We start from the raw sequence: 14,084 nt of genomic DNA, 5'->3' as shown, positions 1-14,084 counted from the left end.
CTTACTAGAAGTTTCCTGATAGTGGAATTGTTCTTATCAGGGCAGCAATCTCACTGTAGGTAGGGTTCCTCAACAGTAAGGGTTATTTTATGAGCAGCAGTCCCATTCTAGCTAGGGTTCCTCTACAGTAAGGGTTATTTTATGGTTTGCCTTGAAGGACCTCAGAGATTGCTTACTGCAGAGGTCAGCAACCTTCGGCACTCCAGCTGTTGTGAAACTACAATTCCCAGCGTGCCTTGACAGCCTTTGGCTGGAATAATAAAGCCTTTGGTTGTCAGAGCATGCTGGGAGGTGTAGATTTACAACAGCTAGAGTGCCAAAGGTTGCTGACACCGCCTTACTGGGCAGCTTGCGCCAAGTCTGACTGCAGTACCTTTTTGAAGCTAATGGTACAACCAACTTTTTTTAAAAATAACATGATTTCATGATACTCTGTCACAAGATGTCTATGCTGTATGTGTATATGTGTGGCCACCCAGTAGTTGTGGTGGGAGTTGTAGCTTGTCAAGGGTTTTGCTAGCATGTCTCAATATTGTATTGAATTTGTTTAATGATAAATTGTCATGAAGATATATGAGTCCTTAAAGTCTATGTAAACATTTGAATGGCATTTTTTTAAAAATAAAAAGGCCAGTCAGTGTGATTGGTGCAACTTTCTAAATAGTTTTTATTAAAAATTATTTTTACTTTTTGAGATACAGCTGCTCTGTACAGAGCAGCCGTATTGTTTGCTATATCCTGCTCCCATGAGGTCCGCAGGACTAAAGGCTTCAGTGAAAGCGGGTCCTGCGATCCGCCTGTAATCTATCACATCTAAATTCATAACTTGAGCCCATCAGGTCCGCGGGACTGACAGATTTAGGTCATAGCGAAAGATACAGCTGCTCTGTATAGAGAATACAGAGCAGCTCTAGCTCTAGCTTAAAAAGTAAAAAATATTTTTAATAAAAACTATTTATAAAGTTGCATCAATCACACAGACATTTTTTATAAAAAAAAATACATAGCCAAATTCAAGCAAAGGCAAGGGTAGATACATGTGTACATCACATTTGGCGTCTGGACAGTCTCTTAAATGGCTAGGTAACCTATTTACAAAAAAATATTTTCTGCACAGTCCATGTAAGCAAACACTTAGTTCAACCTCCTTACAAAATCATTAATGTAATATTCCTCTAGCACTTTCTTTTTTGTTTTATCATTGATATGTATGATCCTAATGAGGTGTGGGTGATCGCTGTAATTACACATACTGTAATTTTTCTCCAGCAATCTCTTAATGTGTGCAGTATAGACAGCAGGACGAGTGTAATAGAAGACATAAATGATAGTAAACTTTTATATTCTCACACAGAGCATGAGAGCAGCAGAGGAAAGATATTGCCTGGTACTGCTATATTATTCCAGTAATCCCGCACTCCTTTGCTGTGTGCAGTAATACCAATACATTTCTGTGCATGTACTTTGATGATACAGGCAAGAGAGAGCTAGGTTAGATGGGAACCACTGTTGCAATGTTGCATTGCCAGACACTAACAGGACTGAAATTACAGTATAACAGAACTTCTGGAAAACAGAGAGCAGATGCCAACTACAGTGATATAGAAAAATCCTTTTTTCTTTTTTTTTCTTTACACGTGATCATCAAAAAGAACCCAAAGACTGCAGCCATTACGATCTCCTGGAAGATGACTTAGGCGGGATTCACACGACCGGGTCGTTCCCGAGCCCGGGTGTCGGCCGGTAAAATCGGTCATTTTGCCCGGCCGGTTTGCATTCAGTTTTGCATCCGTGCCGGGCCGGGCAGATCCGGACAGTGACATCAGCGGCAACTCCTGAAGGGGAATCCCCATGTGTTCGGGGATTCCGCTTCAGGAGTTTCCCCTGATGTCACTGCCCAGATATGGACAGAGACATCAAGTGCTCTGTCCAGGAGCGGAATCCCCGAAAACACAGGGATTCCGCTCCTTCAAGGAGCTAAAGTGCGGCTAGCACATAGCAGAGCGGGGAGATACCTCCCTGCTCTGCTATAGTGGCGTCGCTGCAGTAGTAGCAGCCGCAGCTGCAGCTGCTAGCGGCACCATCGAAGATGTCGCCAGGCCAGGGTGCTTTTCAAGCAGGGGAAGGGAGCCAGCGCAGCGCTCCCTTCCACCTGCTGTACACCCCGGCCCTGCCACACCGTGTACAGCGATGCCATTCGTCAGAATGGCATCAACTCCTCCTCCTCACATGCAATCTGCGCTGTGAGGAGGAGGAGATAGAGCGCAGGCTCCGGAAAACCCGGCCATCACTCGGGACACATCCCGGTGATGGCCGTGTATTACCCGGCCCCACAGACTTCTATGGGAGCCGGGCGGCCGGGTACCCGGGCGAAGATAGAGCATGTCCTATTTTTTGACGGCCGTTTTTTCCGGCCGTCAAAAAATCGGTCGTGTGAATAGCCCCATTAGGGGTCTATTATTCCTAATGCAGCCGGGTGCCGGCCGATTTATGAACGGCCGGCACCCGGCCGGGAAACCCTGCCGTGTGAATGAGGCCTTAGGCCTCATTCACACGACAGGGTCCGAGTGTCGGCCGGGAAAATCGGCCGTTTTTGGCCGATTTTCCCGGCCGGTTTGCATACGGTTTGCATCCGTTCCGATTCCGTTCCGGGCCGAGTTGCCGTTTTTACCGGCCGATTTGCATCCGTTTTTTTCCCTGTCCATTTTAAAATTGGATGAATTTCATTTAAATTTGTTGCCACACACAGCCCTTTGTAGATAATGCCACAGCCCCCCTGGTAGGTAATGCCACCCAGCCCCCTGTAGGTAATGCCACCCAACCCCCTGTTGGTGATGCCACCCAGCCCCCTGTAGGTGATGCCACACAGCCCCCTGTAGGTGATGCCACACAGTCCCCTGTAGGTGATGCCACACAGCCCCCTGTAGGTGATGCCACACAGCCCCCTGCAGGCGATGCCACCCTGCCCCCTGTAGGCGATGCCACCCAGCCCCCTGTAGGCGATGCCACCCTGCCCCTGTAGGTGATGCCATCCAGCCCCCTGTAGGCGATGCCACCCTGCCCCCTGTAGGCGATGCCACCCTGCCCCTGTAGGCGATGCCACCCTGCCCCTGTAGGTGATGCCATCCAGCCCCCTGTAGGTGATGCCACCCACCCTGCCCCCTGTAGGTAATGCCACCAAGTCCCCTGTAGGTAATGCCACCAAGTCTCCTGTAGGTAATACCACCAAGCCCCCTGTAGGTAATGCCACCAAGCCCCCTGTAGGTGATGCCACCAAGCCCCCTGTAAGTGATGCCACCAAGCCCCCTGTAGGTGATGCCACCAAGCCCCCTGTAGGCGATGCCACACAGCCCCCTGTAGGCGATGCCACACAGCACCCTGTAGGCGATGCCACCCTGCCCCCTGTAGGCGATGCCACTCTGCCCCTGTAGGTGATGCCATCCAGCCCCCTGTAGGTGATGCCACCCTGCCCCCTGTAGGAGATGCCACCCTGCCCTGTAGGTGATGCCATCCAGTCCCCTGTAGGTGATGCCACCCACCCTGCCCCCTGTAGGTGATGGCACCAAGCCCCCTGTAGGTGATGCCACACAGCCCCCTGTAGGTTGCACCCATCCCCCCCTTCCAGGAGAAGTCACTGACTTCAATGTCCATATATGGACAGTGTAGTCACTGACTTCTCCTGAAGAGGAATTCCCTGCCACAGGTCGGGAATTCCGCTTCAGAAGGGAGTGACGTCACTGTGTCCATATATGGACAGTGTAGTCACGCACTTCTCCTGTAGCGGAATCCCCGGCCATAGAGTCGGGGATTTCGCTGCAGAAGTGAGTCACTTCGCTGTGTCCATATATGGACAGTGTAGTCACTCACTTCTCCTGTAGCGGCATCCCCGGCCATAGAGTCGGGGATTCCGCTGCAGAAGTGCGTGACTTCGCTGTGTCCATATATGTACAGTGTAGTCACGCACTTCTCCTGTAGCGGCATCCCCGGCCATAGAGTCGGGGATTCCGCTGCAGAAGTGCGTGACTTCGCTGTGTCCATATATGGACAGTGTAGTCACTCACTTCTCCTGTAGCGGCATCCCCGGCCATAGAGTCGGGGATTCCGCTGCAGAAGTGCGTGACTTCGCTGTGTCCATATATGGACAGTGTAGTCACTCACTTCTCCTGTAGCGGCATCCCCAGCCATAGAGTCAGGGATTCCGCTGCAGAAGTGCGTGACTTCGCTGTGTCCATATATGGACAGTGTAGTCACGCACTTCTCCTGTAGCGGCATCCCCGGACATAGAGTCGGGGATTCCGCTGCAGAAGTGAGTGACTTCGCTGTGTCCATATATGAACAGTGTAGTCACGCACTTCTCCTGTAGCGGAATCCCCAATCCCCGGCCGTGGATTGGGGATTCCAACTCCTACAGCGAGCAATAAAAGACCCTCCTCCTCACATGCACTCTGCACTGTGAGGAGGAGGAGAGGGAGTGCGCGAGCGACGGTAGACCCGGCCATCACTCGGGGCACATTCCGGTGATGGCCGTGTATTACCCGGCCCCATAGACTTCTAAGGGAGCCGAGCGGCCGGGCACCCGGCCGAAAATAGAGCATGTCCTATTTTTTGACTGCCGGTTTCCCCGGCCGTCAAAAAATCGGTCGTGTGAATAGCCCCATTAGGGGTCTATTATTCCTAATGCAGCCGGGTGCCGGCCGATTTATGAACGGCCGGCACCCGGCCGGGAAACCCTGTCGTGTGAATCCCGCCTTAATATAGAAATGTAAACTGAATGACCCCTTTTTGAAGTTATTCCTGACAACAACCTGTACCAAACTGATAATAGACTGGTGTATTTAGTTAATGTTATTTAAAATAATACAATTAGAAGTTAATGTTTTAACTTCATTAAGACTAATCACTACACTGTGATAATGATTTTAGTATGTAATCTTAAAATTAGTTCCTACTGCTGTTGCAAGAAACTTGTGCTGTAACTGATCTTAAAGAACACTTTCAGTGATTTCTAAACTGAGACAAAGAAAAGCATTTGTATAGCAAAGAATGAGGATAGATCAGTCTGCTTGGAATAACTGCTCCCTCTTTTGGTCATAAATACAAATTACAATTTTATTGCATGTTAACATATTACTTGAAAAATAGTACATACATTCCAATCTTTATCTTTTGACTAACAAGTAGCGCTATGTCATAAATAGATCTAGTGAAATAGCAACAAGGAGCGTTACGGTTTCAGTGTCCAACAGGGCCCCACTGCTAAGGAGCCCATGTCGAACCCATTACCACATGTAATCACGCTATAATGAGCTATCTTACCACATAATAGTATTCTTCATTTCTATATTATATACAAATCCTACAAGGGGTAATGTCACAAATCACATACAATAGAATTTGCAGTCATGGCTAGTCAGTTTGTGGACACAGATAAAATGTTTGCTTCCACCTCTGGAGTAGAGCAAAAAATATTCTTTCAACTTTGCCCAAGCATCAACAGGAATGTCTTTCCCTCAGCAAAGGGGGAAACGAATGATCAGCTTGTAACACACTACAGGGACCATTTTGGAACACAGCAGAGCCTTGTGCACAGTTCCGGGATGGCTGCATACAGAGTCCTTATGGAGAGTGGCGTAGCTATAGGGGTCGCAGCGGTCGCAATTGTGACTGGGCCCTGAAGCCAGGGGGGCCCGCGGCCCCCCGAACCACATCAATAAAAAGTTACTATAGTAACTCGGGCGCAGCGGAGGTCCTGACGCCACAGCGCTGTGTGCAGCGCATGACGTCACAACAATATGCGCCACGCACAACATCGTGATCCCGGATAGAGTCAGGACAGAACTTCCGCCGCGGCTGAAGAGGAGGGTAAGATTAATATCCCTGTCTGCTGAAGCTGATTGGCGGGGTCCGACTCCCGGGAGCCGGCCAATCAGCTGTTTTGAAGGGGCCGCAGCACTCGTACGAGAGCTGCTTCCCCTTCATTCCGGTCTCTTGCTCACACTGTGAATCCGTGTCGGCGATTCACAGTGTGAGCAAGTAAGGGAAATGAAGGGGAAGCAGCTCTCGTACGAGTGCTGCGGCCCCTTCAAAACAGCTGATTGGCCGGCTCCCGGGAGACGGACCCCGACACATCAGCTATTGATGGCCTATCCTGATTGGCCATCTTTCAACTTTGGCTGGTTATGAAAAAGGGGGGGGGGGACACAACGTAATTTAAAAAAAATAAAATAAAAAATAATTGGAAATCCGAACCTCCCACTCCCGTCTCCAGGATTTTTCTCGTGCTGCACCCGTCCTCTGGAATGCGCTACCCCAGACAATCCGATTAATTCCCAATATCCACAGTTTTAAACGTGCCCTGAAAACACATCTATTTAGACAGGCCTATAACATTCCCTAATCTTACTCCTTTCCATGTCCCTCCTTTTACATTAGTCATCAGAATAAGATTCCGTAACACTCCTTCTCTTCATGTCCGTCATTCACGAATACTGGCTGGTGTCCGGCTCATGCTGCTTTATGTGTACCACCCCATGTGTATAAAAATGGCTGGACCATTGTACAGAACAAACACTGTTACACTTTGTGTCTCCCTTATTTCCTCATAGATTGTAAGCTCTTGCGAGCAGGGTCCTCACTCCCCAGGTTTGAATTGTAAATGAACTTTGTCACTATGTAATGTCTGATATTGTCTGTTTCATGTTCCCTCTAAATTGTAAAGTGCTGCGTAATATGTTGGCGCTATATAAATAAAGTTTATTATTATTATTATTATTACTGTCTGCTGAGCCGCTGTATCTAATCCTATCATGTGTGATACTGTCTGCAGGGCCTTATATCTAATAATATCATGTGTGATACTGTCTGCTGAGCCAATGTATCTAATCCAATCATGTGTGATACTGTCTGCTGGGCCCTATATCTAATTCAATCATGTGTGATACTGCCTGCTGAGCTACTGTATCTAATCCCATCATGTGTGATACTGTCTGCTGGGCCCTATCTCTAATCCTATCATGTGTGATACTATCTGATGAGCCACTGTATCTAATCCTATTATGTGTGATACTGTCTGCTGAGCCACTGTATAGTGCTATATATATGCTGTCTCCTATACACACATACACGCACACACATTTTTTTGGGCGGACACATATGTATTGGGGCCATTTCCCCTGACATTTTAAGTTCTTAGTGACGCCCCCGGCTGCTAGTGCTGCATTGTTGGGTTACTTAGGAGACCCAGCGATGCAGCTGGAAGCTGCGGACAGTCGGCCATGAGAAGTTTGCGGGGGGGGGGGGGCCAATAAAAACTTTTGCATCGGGGCCCATGAGCCTTTAGCTACGCCCCTGCTTATGGATTCCTATTATGGTGCTATAGATACAGCAAAAACGCCACAGAATCAGAACACCACTTTTTTTAAGAAGGTATTCTTCCCTAGAGACAATACTTATAGGAGACAATACCTCTCTTTTACGGCATTCAATGTATGAAATCGGAGGAATACAAATGTACAGTATAAGCACATAAATTTTGATGGGTGCCGACTTAGAACATGTACAGAGCTGTTATATGGTTGTGCTTATGAGACCTAATTTCTTAGTCCTAACTGCGTCTTTATGTCAATTTTGTTTTGGTTGGACATAGCCACCGTGGACCGTTTTTTTTTCTTTTGCCCAGATAAAGATAAATGCCTTACCAAAATTGTTATTGTGCAGTTTTGATAACAAGAATTATCAACAATATTAGAGAAAAAGCCTAGCAACACTCATGTATACCACGTATATCATGTTTATGTAGGAAAACAACCATTAGGGGTACAAATCAGTACATTTGTTATTGTTCTTCATGTACTAATATTTGGGATAAATGAGAAATTGTTTCAACTATGGGAGGCCTCATTCAAACTTGTAATATAATTTAAGAAAAAATACAACTGAGCTATTTTTATGATAAAGATACATAACATAACCCTATGTATTTTTTGTTCCACAGTATAATCTGTTTGAGATGGCATCACATACATATTTCCATTTTACCAAAACATCTTATTTGTGTGCATGTGTGAACAAAACCTTTGTGTAATTATGAAATTAGAAAACTGTATTATTTTTCCTACTTTGCTTGCTTACTCCTAACGTTTACAATATATCTTTGTTAATTGGCTAAGTCTATGTTCACATCTGCGTCGGAAGCCTCTATCATCTAGGGGCCTGCACCCTAGTGGTACCTTGTGAGAGGAGAATGCTCGCCTGGAAACTCATATGGGGCACAAGTTAGTGATACAGTGTATAAGTATTGTTAATGCTACTTCACACTTCATTCTATTAGCCTCTTTCACATATTCATAAATAATAGACCTGGCAAAATGATAATAAGGCGTTTATGAGAGGTGAATTCATAGCTCTAGGCTCTAGAGTTAAAAAACAGAGATCTGCTGAACTTAACTCCCTGTTGGCCCAGATCTCAGCATTTGAAAGAATTAGGAAGCGCTCTAGGGCTTTAGCCATACAAAAAATATCTTATAGAATTTAGAAACAAGTTGAAGGATGTCTTAAATGTAAAATCCACCAAGCTATACCAGAGAGCCTGCTTTAAGTATTACACTCATGGAGATAGATGTTCTAAAGTAATGTCGGCATTAATTAAGAAGAAGAAAGAGAAATCCTTCATTAATGAGAATAAAACACGTCACAATAACGTAGTGGCGGACATCAAAAGTATCACTGAAGAATTTTTAACATTCTACTCTTCATGATATAATTTAGAGGAAGCTCCTCTGGCTGGCGAGGCCACTCAGTTGTTCTTGGACTCTATTAACCTCCCCTCCCTTTCAGATGAAGAAAAGCAAGTTATAGTGCAACCCTTTACACTATTAGAACTTCCCAAGATACTCAACAAAATCCCGGCTGGCAAAGTCCCAGGGCTGGATGGGTTACCCATCAGTTATTATAAAAAATACAAGGATATTGTAAAGGATCTGCCAGACACAACTTTTGTGTCAATGCCCATAGGTAATCAGTCTGCACCTGCTTCTATGTCTGTGAGACTGACTCCATCTTCCACCACCCAGGATGGCAGGCTTAGGAGTGGGAGAGCCTATCACAGCCTGGCCAGACGGAGCTAGCTCCCGCCCTCTGTCTATTTATACCTGCCTTTCCTGTTCCTCCTTTGCTTGTGATTCTTCTCTGTTTGTTTCCTGGCCCTGCTGCAGCTTCTTGAACTACTGATCCTCTGCTTTTGATTGACCTTGGCTTTTCTGACCACTCTTCTGCTCTGCGTTTTTGTACCTCGCTCATCTCCTGGTTTGACTCGGCTCGTTCACCTCGCTTGTTGCTCACGGTGTTCCCGTGGGCAACTTCCCCATTTCCCTGGCTTCTTTGTACCCTTGTCTGTTTGTCTGTCGTGCACCTATTGAGTGTAGGGACTGTCGCCCAGTTGTACCCCGTCGCCTAGGGCGGGTCATTGCAAGTAGGCAGGGAATGAGTGGCGGGTAGATTAAGGCTCACTTGTCTGTTTCCCTACCCCGACATTACAGATATTCTTCTCCCTTAAGTTCTTAACCTGTTGCCGACACAGGACGAGAATGCTCGTCCTGACCGGCGGGTACTTCGCGCATTAGGATGAGCATTCTCGTCCTGTGTTACAGCCGTCTCTGCGTGCGATCGAGAGCGGGGCAACGGCTGTAATACACAGCCATGGCCCTGCTCTGACAGCGGAGAGAAGAGAAACATCCTCTCTCCACCATTAACCCTTTGAATGCCGCGATGAAAGCTGATCGCGGCGTTCAAGGAGAGGGGACTGCACTTTGATCGTGTCACAGAAAATAACTGTGACGCGATCAAAGCCCATTGAAGGACCCAGGGCTGTCTGAACATATTTCCTATTGTTAGGGCATACTGAAGTATTGCCTAACAACTGCCTGTGTACAATCAGTACACAGGCTAATGTTCTAGCATATAGATCTATGCCAGTACATTACAGTTAAAAAATAAAATCCAAAATGAAAAATCCCTTTATGGGATTAAAAAAAAAGTTAAATGAATGTAAAAAAAATTTAATGATAAATAAATAAATAAAAAGTAAAAAAATACACAGAAACACAAATGTTTTATAATAAATAAACTTTTTAAAATATAAGTCCCAAAACATGAAATAATATAGACATATTTGGTATCGCCACGACCGTAACAACCTGTACAACAAACGTACAGTATTTATGATGATCGGTGTATGGTGTAAAAAAAAAATTAAAACTGCAGCAGAACTGCTTTTTTTCTGCATTTTCAACCAAATAAAAATGTATATAAATTAAACGATAATGTATTTGTACCAAAAAATGGTACCTACATAAAGTACAACTCGTCCCGCAAAAAAGAAAGTCTCATACAACTACGTCGTACAAAAAATAAAAAAGTTATGAGCGTCGGGATGCAAAGAGGGAAATATAAAAAAATTGTTCTGTCCTCAAGGCTAAAATTGGCTGTGTCCTTAAGGGGTTAATGTGTGTAATGACCCTTTGAATGGAGCTCATTTGCCTCCACAGGCTCTATAAGCCTTTATCACATTATTGCCCAAAGAAGGAAAGGATCCCAAGTTGTGTGCCAACTATCGCCCTATCTCGCTGTTAAATACAGATGTTAAATGGTGGGCGAAACTTATCACGTCCAGGATTCAGCCCCTGCTATCTAAATTAATTTCCCCAGAACAAGTGGTTTTCATTCCGATGAGAGAGGGTTAACACAACACCACCAGACTTCTCAACTTAATCCACTTGGCCTCGATAAAGAAAACTCCTCTAGTCTTGATAGGGACAGACATTGAAAAAGCGTTCGATAGGGTTGAGTGGTCTTTCATGCAGGTTGCTCTCCAAAAATTTGGTTTTCCTGATAAGTTTATTGAAGCCATTTTTTCCCTGTACACTTCACCCTCTGCTAATCTGAGACTGAATTGCACACTCTCCCCTGCGTTCAATATAGCAAACGGCACACGACAGGGTTGCCCTTTGTCCCCTACCTTGTTTGTCTTGTCGATGGAAATTCTCATTCAGAAGTTGATACAAACAGATGATATTCAAGGGTTAACGTTGGGGTCTCACCATCATAAAACCGCAGCGTTTGCAGATGACCTTTTATTAATAGTTACTAACCCCCAACAAGGCTTTCCTCATATATTACGAATTTTCGAATCATTTGGGTGGATCTCCAATTTTAAAATTAATTTGACAAAATCTGAGGACTTGAATGTCTCTGTTGGTCGGGATGGCATTGAAGACCTGAAGAAATTGGCCCCGTTTCAATGGCCTAGTCACCAGATTAAATATCTAGGTATCCAACTCACTAAGGACCTTTCCAAACTTTTCACTGCAAATTATCTCCCTTTAATACGTAGGATACAACTTCAATTGTATTCTCTCAATGTTCCTTTTATGTCATGGTTAAGGAGGAAAAATTACTTAAAAGCATATATACTCTCACAATTGCTTAATGTTCTCCAAACTGTACCGATTTTTCTAGCACAGATATTCTTCATTACAGTTTGGAGAATTTTTTCGAAATTTTTATGGAACACTAGGGCACCCAGACTTTCTTATAGACTGTTAACTCTCAAGCCCTCCTTAGGTGGTATGGGACTTCCTGACCCTCTGCGTTATTATAGGGCGGTCCATTTGAGCAGGTGGGTGGAATTACTTAGACACACTGATAATTCCCCTAACCTAGATGCCGAAAGAGCCCTATTGGGCAAACCAGGTCTAGCAGTATTATGGTGTTCTAGTACTAAGTTTAACCACTCTCTGAAACCCAGCCCAACTACTAGAGGAACTATTTCAGTTTATCATAATTTGAATTTCATTTAATTTCTGACTCCATCTAGGTCGATTTACTCACTAGTTCCCTTACAGTTGTTACCTTATTTAACAGATTTTAAGGGCCCTACCCCAGTGTTTTGGGAAAAGTTGAGGCGTTCAAAGACACAAATTCACTAGATTTAAATGTATTACTATCGTCTCGGGGTCTGTCTGGTCCCTCCTTTCTGCACACTATTCACTTTCAAAAGGTTTGCTCTGTGTTTCGGAAAAAGTTTGTGAGCATCCAAGAACCATCCTGGCTTGAAACCTATATCTTACTCCCTAACCCAGTAAAAGGGTTGCTATCAAAACTATATTCCGGGCTACTCAGGAACAGAGCTCAAACTACGGCAAACTTTATTTGTGTCTGGGAAGAGGAACTTGATAGGACTTTTATTAAAGATTAAATCTCCCGCCTTCTCAGTAACTCTCATGGTTAGTCAAGATGTGTAAGGGTGCAAGAGAACTCTTATAAGACGGTGGTATAGGACTCCTGAGTTCTTACACAAATTTTATCCGACGGTGTCAGACACATGCTGGAGATGCAACACATTTAGAGGTTCTATCTCTCATCTATGGTGGTTCTGTCCCCGTATATAACCCTTTTGGGCAGAGATTGAATCTTGCTGTAATTTGATTACCAAGCAACAGATTGGTCTGATACCTTCTCTGATCCTATTATGGCTGCCTTCAGGTTTCACACCAAACAAAAATGACTTGCTCACCCACCTTCTAACTGCTGCAAAAATGCTTATTCCCTCACATTGGAGATCTGAGCAGATCCCCTAGATCACTGAATGGGTTCCCAAGCTTGATATGATATGCAGAATGGAGGAATTATCTAGTTGTGAATTAGGTAAACACACAAAATTCCTGGAGACATGGAGACCATGGAAACGTACTCGCTCAGAACTAGTAAAATAAGTGCCCTGGTACGTATAGATTATAGAATGCTCCTGTTTTTCCACCAGAACTTAGCTTTGGTTTAGGCTGCTAGGATTCGGTCCCCGTATTTCTTTCCATATTTTATCACTTCACATAATTTCATTGTCACTTCCTTACAATGTAGATATACATTATTCATCTGAACCTCTGTGTATACCTCAAAAAGATAGGGACATTTGTATATGCGTTTTTTTGAGTTAACTATTTCCATTTACATGTATATGAACATTTTGGAAATTTCTTTACTATTTGGCATGATGTTGAAACATAGAATTTTTCTATGTTCATTCTCATGTCTTCTCTTTTTTCTCTTCATTGTTTTTTACCAAGTCTCATATTTTGTGACTTAAACAAATAGATTTAAAAAAAAAATAAATGCCTCAAGAAATGCACTTTTTTTTCAAGGCGTATTTTTAAGTGGTGGTTTTTCAAACAGCTGCGTAAAATTAAACCTTCTATGGACTACACGTTTTTTTTTACCATTGAAAACAATGGAAGGCTGTTTGCAGGCTTTTTTTTATATTGTATTTTAAACTGTATTTGGAGCGTAATACAAACCTTTTTACGCTCCAAAATAGGCCGTAAAATAGGCAGTGTGAAACTTATCCTAAGGGTATGTTCACACGCTGAGAGGCAGTTACGTGTGAAAAGACAGACTGTTAACAGCTGCCTCGTTTCACACGTAAATGCTCCTCCTCGTAATTTACGAGGCGTCTGAGACGCTCGTAAACCTTGAGCCGTGCTTCATTGATTTCAATGAAGAACGGCTCAAATTACGTGGCAAAGAAGTGCCCTGCACTTCTTTGCCGAGGCAGTAAATTTACGGGTCGTCGTTTGACAGCTGTCAAACGACGACTCGTAAATAACAGGTCGTCTGCACAGTACGTCGGCAAACCCATTCAAATGAATGGGCAGATGTTTGCCGACGTATTGTAGCCATATTTTCAGACGTAAAACGAGACATAATACGCCTCGTATACGTCTGAAATTTGGCCGTGTGAACATACCCTTAATATTCATCTTGTACAATTTATTGAAATGCTCTCATTAAAAACCTTTGAAACCAATGTCAATAGTAATAATTTTTAAACAATTAATATAATAAATTTTTTGTCATAAATATAGTTTTATAATGTGTTTCTATTTGCTCACAATATACAAGTAGAAACAAGTTCAGGAAGGAGCTGGAACCACGGTGAACGTTCACACGCACTGCCACTTTGTGCTGAATATTCTTATCTGGGACACGATGGGTTTTTTCTTATGTTTTTTTTTCTTTGGACAAATGCACTT

The sequence above is a fragment of the Rhinoderma darwinii genome, chromosome 5 (assembly GCF_050947455.1).
Source record: "Rhinoderma darwinii isolate aRhiDar2 chromosome 5, aRhiDar2.hap1, whole genome shotgun sequence".
NCBI lineage: Eukaryota > Metazoa > Chordata > Amphibia > Anura > Rhinodermatidae > Rhinoderma > Rhinoderma darwinii.
The sequence above is the reverse complement of the archived record's forward strand: the minus strand, read 5'-3'. Positions refer to the sequence as shown.